The 13397-nt window shown below is 37.8% G+C and overlaps 1 long non-coding RNA gene across 1 annotated transcript in view; it reads left to right on the top strand.

The window, feature by feature from the left end:
- Window positions 1-13186, top strand: part of LOC146862555 (uncharacterized) — a 62542-nt gene extending 49356 nt beyond the window's left edge. Inside the window, exons 2-3 of the long non-coding RNA XR_014978150.1 lie at window positions 6964-7068; window positions 11741-13186. This is a non-coding gene — a long non-coding RNA (uncharacterized LOC146862555). The remainder of the gene's footprint in view (window positions 1-6963; window positions 7069-11740) is intronic.
- The last annotated feature ends 211 nt before the right edge of the window (window positions 13187-13397 follow it).

Genomic DNA, 13397 nt, shown 5'->3' with positions numbered 1-13397 from the left:
ATGATGTATTCATACTAATCTAGCAGAAATATTTAATTCGGGAGAGAATATTCTCGTTCGTGCTGCAGAAATGCTTGTATTTTTCATGTAGAATCAAATTTGTAGTCTACTACTGTTGCATTGAGAGAATTAGCCCATAGTATCCATCGTGGATGTAGTGCCTTTGCTTTGGTAATAGCCTCTAAGTTTGGTACTGGAGTCACAACAATTATGCGTTTCCCTTGTGCTAGTGCTCTTTCTCTCACTACAGCAGTTTGTATTGCTGTCAGTATTTTTTCTGTGGATGAATAATGCATCTCAGCATTTGAGTACACATGTGATTTGTATGCAATGGGTACTGTTTTGCTTTCATTGAAGGTGAGGTGAGTGTACCTTGATTGACCCACAACTACACGGTTCACCAAATTAGTAGTGTTTTCACTTGTGTGTAAGTGTTTGGAAGCTCTCATGTCAGCTTGTATGGAACAGAGAATTTCTGTGTCCAATATTGAACTGAAAAATCAGGTCTAATTAGGTCGTAAAAAGGTTTTACTCTTTTCTGCATAATCCAAAATGTATGTTCTGCCAAAATGTAGGAATCCTAAAATGGATTGTATTCCTTTCAAAGTCTTTGGGGGTTATAGCAGTGCACATTTTTCTCAAAAAATGGCAGCCAGGATTTCTCCTTCATTTGATAACTCATATCACAAAAATAGTACATTGAGGTGGACAATATTACATTTTTTTAAATTAAATTTGTGGCCCACAGTGGCAAACCCCAAAATGATGCTGTTCACCCTGTGCAAGTGATCCAATAACTAATCATCCGTCATATAAATATCATCTACATAGGACAATGCCTCCTCATCACAATTTTGAAATAACTCTGTTACTCTTGCTGAGAAAATCCTGGGGCTATTCTTATACCCTTGGGGCAGTCTACAGAATTACGACAAGAGCCTGGGGCCAAGAAAGCTTTCAAATGTCTGCTTCCAGGTGCTATATTGTGGCAGAACAATCCATTTGAGATATAGTGTTGTTTTGTACTACTTCCACACAATGTTATTCATGAATGAGGCACAGTGGGCATTTTGTACTGCAAATGTTTTGTGCATGTTTTCAAATGCCTGTAGTCTAAAACTAGACGGTATGAATTGTCAGGTTTCATTACGGGAAACAAAGGATTATTTATGGAGGAGGTGCAGTTTTAAATCAAACCTTGGTATTCAAGTGTATCTAAGTTCTCCTTGACTTGTTTCTTGGCTTGATGTTTTATTGGATACTGCCTCTGTGAAGTAAGAATAGATTTTAATGGGATTTCATGGTGAAGTGACTCAGCATCCCACCCTGCATGATTGCAGTAAAGTCTGGGAGCTAGCGCTAATGCCCACTCCTGCGAGTATGAATGTTTAAGTGACTCTGGAACGAGGTCGGAGAAAGCCAGTAAAATTACTTCTTCCCCCATTGGGCAATCCATGACCAACTCAGGCGGCCAATCTTTTTCAGCCAAAAGGATATCGTATCCATATATCAGTTTCTCCCAAAAGAGACCTTTTACTTTCCTGGGTATGTCCTCCACCATTTGGACCATTATTTTGTGTAACCAATGTGGGACACTTACCCTTGTATCCGATGTTTCCACTGTGATGTGTTTATTCAATGCTGCTGTCACCAGAAATTCCATAAGGTTCTGGTGAGCTATTGTTGCTACTGCTGCGCAGTCTAGCATCATCAAAGCCCATTCCTCGTTCAGGTGTAGAGTCCTCAATAGCCAGGGCATTTCTTATTTTAAGGCCAGCTGTCTTCTTTTTTTTAAGTTGAGTTTCACTTTTCGGTTAATCTTCTTGTTTGATAATGTAGTCTGAAGTGCGATGCGTGTCACTTGGCTTGAGTCGCTCTTCTGATCTGTGTTCTGAACGTCCTTCCCTCTCTGAGATTTGTGATGAACCCTCAAAGGAACAAGAGGAATGTGTATCTGTATCCTGATACCTGTCAGGTTTTTAATGTAATCATGGTTTTCTAAAGTTGTATTTTCTATCAGAGTGCTCCTGTTGAGGAGACCCACCCCATGATTGTGATGCATTCTGCTTATTTCTTTTGTGATTGTTTGTTAGCCCATTTCTTTTTAAAAGAATCTGGTGCTTGTTTCAAGTTATCTTTTTCATTATTACTCATTACTTGTGGTTTTCCAGGTCTAGCTCTTAAGTTATAGCTACCCAGCGAAGCATAGGTTTTTTCGATAATCTTTGGTAGATCTCGCTCCTGTTGTGCAGGAGTAACTTCCCTCAGGTGTTGGCATACATCCACTGTTGTTGCCTCCCTTTTTATGTTACCTAACATAATTGTTGATACCCGGGCAAAATTGCCGATCAATTTTATCCGTAAGTCCAGGAGAGGTTCTGCCCCGTAGTCATTCTGTATTTGTTTCAATATTTCTGGTATGAATACTATTGAGGGGGTACCATGAGTTCTGGTATAATCGGCAGCGAAAACGGTACCCTAAGTGTTACAATCCTGTAAGCAATCACCATTGGCAAGCAAATTGTTAGTATTCTGTAATTTTCCTGTAGGCCTGTGTGGGGAAAGACTGCCTCAAGCTGTGCTATTTTCTGTGCTATGCAGAATGGCATCTTCTCACGTCTAGTGGGCATCTGTCTCATAACTGCGTTCAGCGTTTATGGCCGTATTCGTGTTGAAGTCCGTGCGGTTGACCAGCTTGAGTGACCCTTGTAGGTTGAGTGGTAAGGGTTGGCATTACAAGCAATGTAGGGTTTCTGTGTAGTTTTACTATTTCTTTGTAAAGTGTACCTAAATCTGCTGTTGGTAATGTATCAATCTCTGGATGCGGTGTGTAAGCAGCTAGGACCAGCCAGGTCACTCCTTCTCCTCTGAGCGGACCGATACTCACATTTCCTGTGGTGTGTGGAAGGCCACCTTTAAACCAATTAATATGTTCTTGGTAAGTTAACAGGACTTCTATGTCCTCCTATGGAGAGTATTTTCAGGAGTCTCATATTCACTGTAAGTGTGAAACACCTTCCTGCATGCATCTGCCGGTGGAAATTTCATTCATTAACAGAATACCTCTGAACTGAATGTCTCGTGTTCCTGAATTATGAAGGTAACATTTTAACCCATTGCTGGAAGGCCGTAACCTATTAATTTCATAGTAATTGCATGCCTGCAATTTTCTGAAATGTTAAGAGCACCTTCCCGCTCAGCTTCCTCGGCCCTAGCACCACTCATACCGATATTATGAGAGGAAGGATTCAGTAAAAAAATGATATAAAGTTTTTCACAATGTGTGGAACTATAATACTTCAAGTTTGACCAAATCTACAGCCAATACTTAGCTGCGGCAGATTTCCCTTTCCCACTCCAAATGTCTCTTGTTAAATATGAGTAGGGCTCTCTGAGAAACCACAACTGAACTACTCAGATTTGACCGTTGAATAATAATCAAAAGAACACTGGGCACTATGTCGTGTAGTTCCTAAAAGTACATAGGATCTGCGCGTTTAGACAACATAAACAAAAGGATTAGTCCACACACTGATTCCAGAAACCCCCAAAGGATATGTTAGCCTTTAGACCAGCTAGCTCACAGTGCAACCATAAGCCCCCTAACCTTACCAAGGAGAGAATAGTTTCTGGCAAGTATTGAACATGACAACCCTTGATTCTTCAGGGATCTTGGAAACAGTGCGGTACTTTTCCCCCAGTCAATCTTGCACACTTAGTCTCAGAGAGATATACAGAAAAAATGATCGGGACGTTTTCAAAAGGCACTTCTTGAACCAGCATCATTTTATTAGAAAACATGTTTGTTGCTACAATCATTAGACAGAAAAAAATGTATACGATTACAAGCACCAACAGAGTAAATAAAAGGTAGAATTCTGCTGTGATTCCAAAACAGTGATTATATGCAGGCATATATATACATGACAGAAATCAAGCGTATTCCTCTGATGCAAACCCTACCTAAGTGTACCTAGCATTTATGTGAGTGTAAAGCTAATACTCCCCTAGGAAATAGCTATCCCCATTAACCTGATGGGAGAGAATGAAGGACCCTGTCTTGGTCTCAAGTTGTTCACCCTGCAAGGGATGTCAGACGACTACGTGCTGGAGCACCTGCAGGCCGGGACCTCAGCATCTTGTGTCAGCGTGGAAGCTTTTCCTCTGCCTATCTAGTTTTGGTATGGTTCTTTTACACCATAAAGATAGCCTTGGTGTTCCTTACACAATCGATATGTTGCGAGTACGATTATCTAAATGAGCCTAAATCAACACCTGCAATTATGCAAAGTAGTTCTTTCGCCCTATGATCAAGAGGACCGTATCTTTCATACAGAGTATGTTAATCTGTTATGTGCGTCATGTGCAGGGACTTTTCGAAGAATCCTCATGCATAATAAATGAGACTAGTTTCAAGGAAACTGATCAACATTCATTCAGCACATAACTGGAAAAGGACAGTGCTAGAACCAATATGCAGAGCAAGGTAGGACAAATGTACGTAAAAGATTGTGTAGTTACCTAGGCCTAGAATAAGGTACATTATAAATCTTCAAAATCCCCTATGTCGAATCATCCTTGAGTCACTTTGCCAATAAGTTGATTATTTTATCAAACCATCGGTGTTGGAGACCAACGCTTACATTAAAGGTAGCATGGGTTTTATTAATACCATTGAGGGGATGGGATCTGATACATTAATAGATGTATTGCTTTTCCTGAAAAGGAGGATATATGGGTCCAACAAGAGACCCTTGAACAAAGAACACATCCCTGTCAGGTTCCAACTTGGTTCATTGTGGCTCACCCAGAGGTGGCACTGAGTAAGAATTATTCCCAATCTGGAAGCAATTTCTATTTCCAAACAAAAGGTGTAGCAGTGGGGGCCGGCTTTGCCCCAGACCTGGCAAATCTCTACACGGCAGACTTTGAGAAGCTAACAATTTTTTTTGGTGGTGGTGGTGCTAAAAGGGCATGTTGGGTTTGAGCGTATCAATTTTATGCACAGCATGTTTATGTCTTTATGGTATTATTTATGTACATAATTCTGGGAGATTGAGTATGTTTGCTGATGGATTGTTTTACATTACAGCTACCCGATAAAGGGCTGGTCAGGCCAAAATGCATTAGGTGAATTCTTATGTCATACGGGATGTGTCGTGAATTTGAAATATGCGGCTGAAAAAGGCCCATATGGGCATTTAATGAGCATTTAAAATTTATAAATCAGGGGGTGTGGCTGATCCGCCCGCAAGATGGCCACGGGTTGCTGAAGCTCTGTTGGGTGTCGGGAGCTTTTTCTTTCCTAAGGTGGCGGCGTCCACTAAAAATGTGCGCAACTTGAAGGATAAGGTGCATGAGTTTGGGGAGACAAGGTAATTTCCATTTCTTGGTATTTTTGGAAGCTGCTCACCTCGTAATCTCTCCCGCAATGCGCACCTCAGAGCTGTGGGTCGCAGCCGCCATTTTGTCTCACCAGAGTTCATCGGAGCCGAATTTGTGGCTGGGTGTCACTGAACTTCATGAGGCATTTCCAAGAGTCAGTGTAAATGTAAAGTCCTGGAGTGTGACTTTAATGCTCTTCTGCTGCCCATTTGGTTAGTCAGATGTTGATTGACGCTCCAGATACTGAACATTTTGTGGGCATGAATAACTGATTCTTATGAGGAAATGTATGCAGCGAGTCATGGGCTTTGTGTTTTTTCTTTCCTATAAATATCTTTAGTAGTGCACTGACATAATATAAGTAGCCATGCCTGGTACATAGTCCATGTTACCTATAAATACTGCTGCATTTTTATCAACAGTTCTCTGATATTTCCTCTCATGTCGACTCATTACTGTACAACCAAATTCTCTGGGTCTTAGTCTCATGTTTGAATTGAGCACATATTTTGTATATTGCCTATTGTACAGTGCAAACTTATGGATCCCTCTCCCGCTATTACTTTGAAGGCTGCTACCGCATCTACAGCTATGCCTATTGCTCGCAAGTATACAAATGCTCCCATTAAGAGACAGAAAAGGGATCATGGTTCCCCTACAAAGTCTCCTCTGCCTCTCACTTTTGAAGACCTTATGGAAGAAATCAAGCATTTAAAGCCTTTTTTTATGGAGACTAACGTTACCCTTCAACGAATTAAGGAAAAGTGGTCTACGCTGAAGTCCAGAGTCTCTGAGGTTGAACAACGGATTAGTGATGTGCAAGATACTGCCACCAAAATTGAAAGTATGTCTAAAGAGATAATGCTCTTAAAGCAGCAGACTAAAGATTTGGAAAATCGGAACAGGTGTAATAATCTTTGAATTTATGGTATTCCGGAGGGAGCAGAGGGATTGGAAATGCTTGCCTTCCTTGGGGTCTATATCTCTAAATTGGTGGGTCTTAAGGAGGGAACCCATCCTAATCTTCAGCGTGCTCATCGTATTGGTCGTAGACCTTCTGATATGTCAAGCTCTGGCTGACCTAGAAGAATTATTGTTCTTTTCCTAAAATATATCGAGCTTCTGACAGTGTTATCAGCAGCCAAGCAAAGAAAGCAAATACTATGGTCTGTCCAGAGAGTATATATTTCTCAAGATGTGCCACTAGCAACTGCGGCTCGTCGGAAGGAGTTTTTTTCCTTCCGGCCAACTCTACGATCGATGAATGAAAAAATGGTCTTGATGTTCACCCATGCTTCTTCAAAGTAACTTAAAAAAGAACAAACTTACATTTTTGAAAGCCCAGAAGACCTGAAGAAATTTATTTTCCACATAAGGGTGAAGCAATGGGCATTGGAAAAGTTTGAGTTTATGGTATTTAGGTTACTTCACCAGTTCTGTGTTTTGATCTTCCTTCTTTGTCTCCGAAATTTCACTTGATATACATATTGTATGTCTACTATTAGATATGATGTTCTAATAATATTATATTTAATGTCAATGTTTTGTTTATTAATATGTATTCTTCCTTTTTTACAGTTATATGTTGTCTACCCGGGACTTCCTCCCTTGATTTGATATGTTGCCCCCCGCTTACCTGCCTCCCTGCTCCTATTGTTTGCAATTTCCCTTGTGTAGTGTATGGTAAGTTGTTCTCATTGATTAACTATGTATATCATATTTCAATTGTTGTCTTTTTATCTTATTGTTCTGGTGTTCTTCGTTGTTCGACTGAATGAAAGATACTGCCTTCTCCTTTATGTTAAATGAATGTTTGCCTCCTCACTTTATTCCTTCACATTACATGTGTTTACATTCTCCTCATGACTAAAGCTTTAAGGCTTTTTGTCATCTTCTTTCTTTCTATCAATGTTCTTGTTTATTTCTTATTTACTTTTCTTTCTTTCTTCGCTCCTTTCTCTTTTGTGCTATTACTTTTGTATCTCATTCTTTGTTTATTTATGTGTCACAGTTTTCATCGATTTTCATGCCTTAATAACTTTAGTTGTGATATAATTTTAGAGAGTTTGATGCTGGTTTTAGCTACTTTTTGGCTGTATCTGTTTGTTACATTTGTTAACATATTACAATGGTGAATTCCCTTAAGGTTATTTACTGGAATGTTAAGGGCTTACGTAATCCTATCAAAAAGCAAAGAATCTTGACTCATCTAGCACGTCTCTAGCACGTCTATTACAAGAAACTCACTTGCTTGACAAGGATTTGAATTCACTGCACAAAAATTGTGTTAGTCAAGTTTTCTTTTCTCCAGCCTTTAACCATAAAAATGGGGTTATTATTCTGGTTCATAAATCTCTTCCTTTGGTAATTGAGGAAATGAAAAGTGATGAGGAGGGTTAATGGGTTCTATTGCATGCCGCCCTTCTCCGTATGCCTGTTTCTATATTAAAATATTCATGGACCTACAGGTATAGACGTACACTTTTGGAATCAAATGTCAGATGTTTTGCGCTCCTGTTCTAATGCAAAATTGATAGTTGGTGGAGACCTTAATTAAATTGTTGACCCCTTCTTGGATAGGAAATCCCAGGTTAAATATGTTCCTAATAAAATGCAAAAAACATTTACATGTTTTATACACTTCACGGGATTGTTTGATGCATGGAGAATTTACTCTCTGGACCCTTTGGAATATACCTTTTTTCACCCACACATAAATCCCAGTCCAGGATTGATTACATATTCCTTTCACCGCCTCTAGTCGCTTCACTTACACATGTCGATATTGGGTCAATTTTGATATCAGACCATGCACTCATAGATGATGGTTTAATAATAATTTACTGAAAGATAACGAGTTTTTACAGAATTTTGAATGTTTTATCAAAGAGTATTTTCTGCATAATATTACGCCGGATATCCCATTCCATATTGTTTGGGATGCTTTCAAAGCCTCTGCCCGTGGTCATATCATGAATGTTGCTTCAGCTAAGAAAAAGAAAGCGAGTTAGGAAACCTCAAATTTACTTCCCGCTATCAAACAGCTAGAACATGAGTTTTTCACTACCAAGACTGATACTGCGTTACAGAGATTAATGAGTGCTAAATTTGAGTTTAATAAAAGGTCAACTGAAGAGGCTGCTGGTACACTACTAAAAATGTATTCCAAGTTTTTTGGGGGATGCAATAAGGCTGGAAAATTACTTGCCAATTATTTAAAAATTAAATCTCAAAAGTCTAAAATAGTTAAGATTTTAGATGAGAGTGGGAAACCCTTTTTAAAGATAAAGACATTTTGAAATGCTTTAGTGATTTTTATACTAATCTTTATACACCGGATAACTTCCGAACAAATGCGGCACTGGACTCATATTTTCACTCTCTTCTGCAACGACCATAACAGATGCAGGATCTTTCTTCTCTAGATGAGCCAATTTTGATATCTGAAATAAAGTCTGCTCATAATACTTTACCCAACAATAAAGCTCCGGGTCCAGATGGCTTTACTGCTGAGTTTTATTCCTGTTTTTCGTGTCTTTTACTTCCCCACCTTCTTACGTTAAATCAGTCTTTTATCTCACTTGATAAGGCTAAAGGAACTTTCATAGAAGCTATGATTTGTTTGATCCCTAAACAAGATGAAGACCCCTCCTTATGTGCTAATTATAGACCCATATCCCTCGTTAACTCTTTGCCAAAATATTATCAATTAGAATTTCTCCTCTAATTATTGATATGGTTAGACTTGAACAGACTGGATTTGTCAAGGGTTGGCACATGACTGACAACTCTAGTTTGTTTCTTGATATTTTACATATGGCCTCTTCTAACAATATTCCTATGGCAGCCGTTTCGTTAATGCCGAAAAGGCCAAAAAGGCTTTTGACCGTGTTAATTGGAAGTTCATGATGTGGGCTTTGCAATGGCATGGTTTTAGCCCAACTTTCCTTAAATATATCATTATACTATAATTCTCACTGATGACGTCTATCTTTTCTAAATGGTTCTCAATCTTCATACTTTCCCCTTTTACGTGGTGCTAGACGGGGATGTCCTCTTTCTCCATTGCTTTTTATTTTATCCTTAGAACTTACATTACATACTTCAGCTTTGTTTCATGGCTTTCAACATAAAGACACTAAGATTAAGTTTGTAGAATATGCTGATGATATGATCCTTTATGTCTCCAAACCGTAAATATCAATTCTTACCTTTATAATCATTTATCAATATATTCCAATTTATCTGGGTATAAATAGAATTTTTCTAAAACTAAAGTACTTCCTCTCAATAAGTACTGTCTGAAGAGTGTGTTCGATGGCGCCAGGTTTAAATGGTGTCCGCATAACATTAAGTGCTTGGGAATTAAATATTCTACCTCCATGGCTAAAACAATACAGATTAACTTAGAAGATGTTTATCATAAGATTCTTCAAATGACAGAGAAATTGTCCCCATTATATCTCTCTTGGTGGGGAAGGTTGTCCACTATCAAGATGATATTTCTACCTGTTATTAATTTTTACCTGTCCATGTTACCCGTTGAACTACCTGTTAAATATTTTGAGCTGTTAAATAGGTCAGTTACAGTGTTTTTATTGAATGGTAAAAAAGTGCGTATCTCAATGTCTCTTTGTAAACCCAAGGAGCTAGGAGGTGGCAATTTCCCTAACTTCCAACAATATCATAATGCCTTTGTTTTAAAGGAGATATGACATTAAACGGAAAGCACTGATTCTTTGCCTATTAATATCTGGCGCAGACTGGAGGACTCACTTGTGCCACCATTTCCTTTTTATTCAGTACTGTTTTTCTCGAACCCTCCTCATACCTTTTCCTCCCTACCTATTAAGTATTCTAGTCAGCTGTCTTCCCTTATCCTTACACTGCCCTTATCCCCAATACAAAATTTTTTAGAATCCTCTATATGGAATAACAAAGCCTTAAAAATTTCAAATCAAACTATTTTCTGGATAAATTGGGTTTGGAAAGGTATAATTCAAACAAAACAACTGATATGTGATATAATTCCTCTTACTTTTTTTTAAGTGCAGAACGAATTTGATATCCCTCCTACCTATGCCATTAAATATGTGTCTCTCAGAGGTGCCCTCAGGCAAGCCATTCCCACCCTCACTCAGCCCCAATCTCACACAAGCTCATTGCCTCCTGTTCCACTTGTACTATCGCCATTTCTCAGAGCTTCACATATATATAAATATTTGCATTATACTATTCCTTCTCGTCCTAAGTCCAAGATTGAGGCATTCTGGGAATCTGATCTTCAACATTCATTGTCTTTACGGGACTGGGGATCCATTTGGAATGAAAAACACCACACATCCCATAATGCTAGCACTACTCAAACCCTTTATTATTTTTATAATAGACTATATAGAACTCCACATTCTTTGCAAAAATATCATCCAACATTTTCAAACATGTGCTGGTCTTGTAAAACTCCTCCTGGTACATATTTACATATGTTTTTTCATTTTCCACCTACCGCTACTTTTTGGTTTAAGGTTTGCAAGACTAATTCTACAATTTGTTCTATTGTTTTCCCTTTTGCTATTAAACTCATTTTTTTAGGAAGTTCGTCACACTTTTGGCCAGCACAGTCTACACTAGTCACTTTTTAGATTTGTCACTTCCTACTGCTTTTCAAATCATTACATCCAATTGGAAAAATGCCAAAGATATTAATGTTACCAGCTGGTGGAATCTTCTTTGTTCTCATCATAGACTTGATACAGCAGTAGCTACATCTACATTACATAAGATCAAAAGGGACCTTTTTTAGTCTCCGCCTACTAATTACTTAAATAAAAAGTGTAAAACCTCCAGTGATTCCACTAGAGTTTTCCAGCCCCCATGATGACTTCTTCCTTTAATATTTAAAATAACATATAATTTTTTGCAATGTTATTATGAGAATTAAGATGTTAATAGCATTTTTTGTTTATTATATGAATTAATTACGTGATATAGGATTTGTTAAGTGATATATGTGCGAATAGGCACTACGTAATATTTTTGCTTTCTCTTCTTCTTTCTTTTTTCTCCTCTTTTCTGTTCTCTTCTTCTAGCTTCCTTTTTTCCCCCTTTTTATACACAAATATCAAAAAATGTGATGTTTTAAGTACAGAATGATTTTATATAATAACTATATAATATATTCCGTCCTTTATATTGATCACTGATAATTGTTTACCTTTCCGGTTAAATTATATTTCATGGCTTGCTGTTCTATTCTACGTAATGTAAAATTCTGTAATTTCATATTTTATTCAAAAAAGCTTTGATAACTAAAAAAGAAAATGTTATAAATCACATTGTTTCTGTGTATATTCAGGAAATACTGATTAACAAGGACAAACATGAACTAAAAATGGACAAATAATTGATTAAGTGGCTGAAAAATATTTCAAGTGGATTGATTCTTATGGATTTCGACTTCATTGCTGTGCGGCTTGTTTCTGGAGTGCAACGGCTTAACAGACAATTTTGATATTCATCCATGTGCCTTTGGGACAGAGCACAATAATGAGCCAGCACATCTATGCTTTTGCCTTTGAGCATTATTAAACATTGGTTGATTCAGGAAAATATGATGTGCATGATATCATTAGTTTTAAGTATTGTACACTACTGTCCATCTGATTGTCGGCACCAGAACGAAGATTGAAATGAACAATTGAAAGGTTATTTAGGAGATGTTTGCATGATCAAATATTGGACAATTGTTTTATATTGAATATTGTTTTCTGATTGATGGTTAAAAAATGTTTATTTTAAAACTGCATGTAGGCATGGTTCACAACAGCGATTTGTCCAATTTTATTTTTACAAAGCTGTCAGATAATTTTGGTCTAGTTACTTAGAATATACGTAGGCACAATTAGGGTTGGAGAGTTTATGCAGTTAGTATTTTTCTTTCATACATTTTTTTGGTTAGTTTCCACAGGTGCATCGGGTTTTAACTGCACCTTGCATTTAAGTGGGTGGGTTTCACCTAGGGCGCTGACCAACGGTTAATAAATAAGTAGATGGTTTGGCGCACTATTCAGTTGTCTTTCTATAACCTAGATTACGAGGTCACGGTGCCGGTTTTGGTGGTGAGAAGTTTAAAATAATGAATACAAATGTGAAGCACTGTAAGTTTTTTTTTTTTCTTATATTAGGTTGATGCTTGTTTTTTTCACAGTTTGTTAATGCACATGGATGGAGTTACGTTGGGGTGCACTGTAGGCACATTGTTGGAGTATGTATATTTCTGCATTGTTTTATGTGAATACCACTTTTGATTTGTATTTTTGGGCACCTTTTTTTTGGTGGTGATGCTAAGGGCATGTTGGGTTGGTAGTGATTATATGCACAGCATGTTTATGGCTTTCAGAGATTATTGATGCACGTAATTCTGGCAGATTGAGTATGTTTGCTGTTCAGCCAGAAATGCATTGGGTGAATTCTTATGTCACTCGGGATGTGTTGTGAATTTGAAACGTGAAAAAGGCCGGTATGGGCATTTAATGAGCATTCAAAGTTTATAAATCACGTTGTTTCTGTGTATACTCAGGAAGTACTGATGAACAAGGAAAAGGTAAACTAAACATGGATTTAAAATGGATTATGTGGATGAAAAATGTTTCAAGTGGATTTATTCTTCTGGCTTTTGCCTACATTGCACATGGAGTGCAAGGCGTAACAGACAATTTTGATATTCATCCATGTGCCTTTGGGACAGAGCACAATGCGAGCCAGCATGCCTATGCTTTTGCCTTTGAGCATTATTAAACAGTTGTTGATTCAGGAAAATATTGTGCGCATTCTATCATTTGTTTCAAAGACTATGAGAAGCACCATATCTTTGTCAATAATCCATACCATGAGAAAATCATTGCATGGAGTAGATACATTGATGATGTTTTCATGATATGGAAGGGGCAAGAAACTGGGTGAATTCCACACTTAGATTGATGCACAGTCCAATAACATTTAATTTGCTAGGT

This window comes from Triturus cristatus, chromosome 2_2 (assembly GCF_964204655.1).
Source record: "Triturus cristatus chromosome 2_2, aTriCri1.1, whole genome shotgun sequence".
Lineage (NCBI taxonomy): Eukaryota > Metazoa > Chordata > Amphibia > Caudata > Salamandridae > Triturus > Triturus cristatus.
Note: the sequence above shows the minus strand (reverse complement) of the source record. Positions and strands in the feature narration are given on the sequence as shown.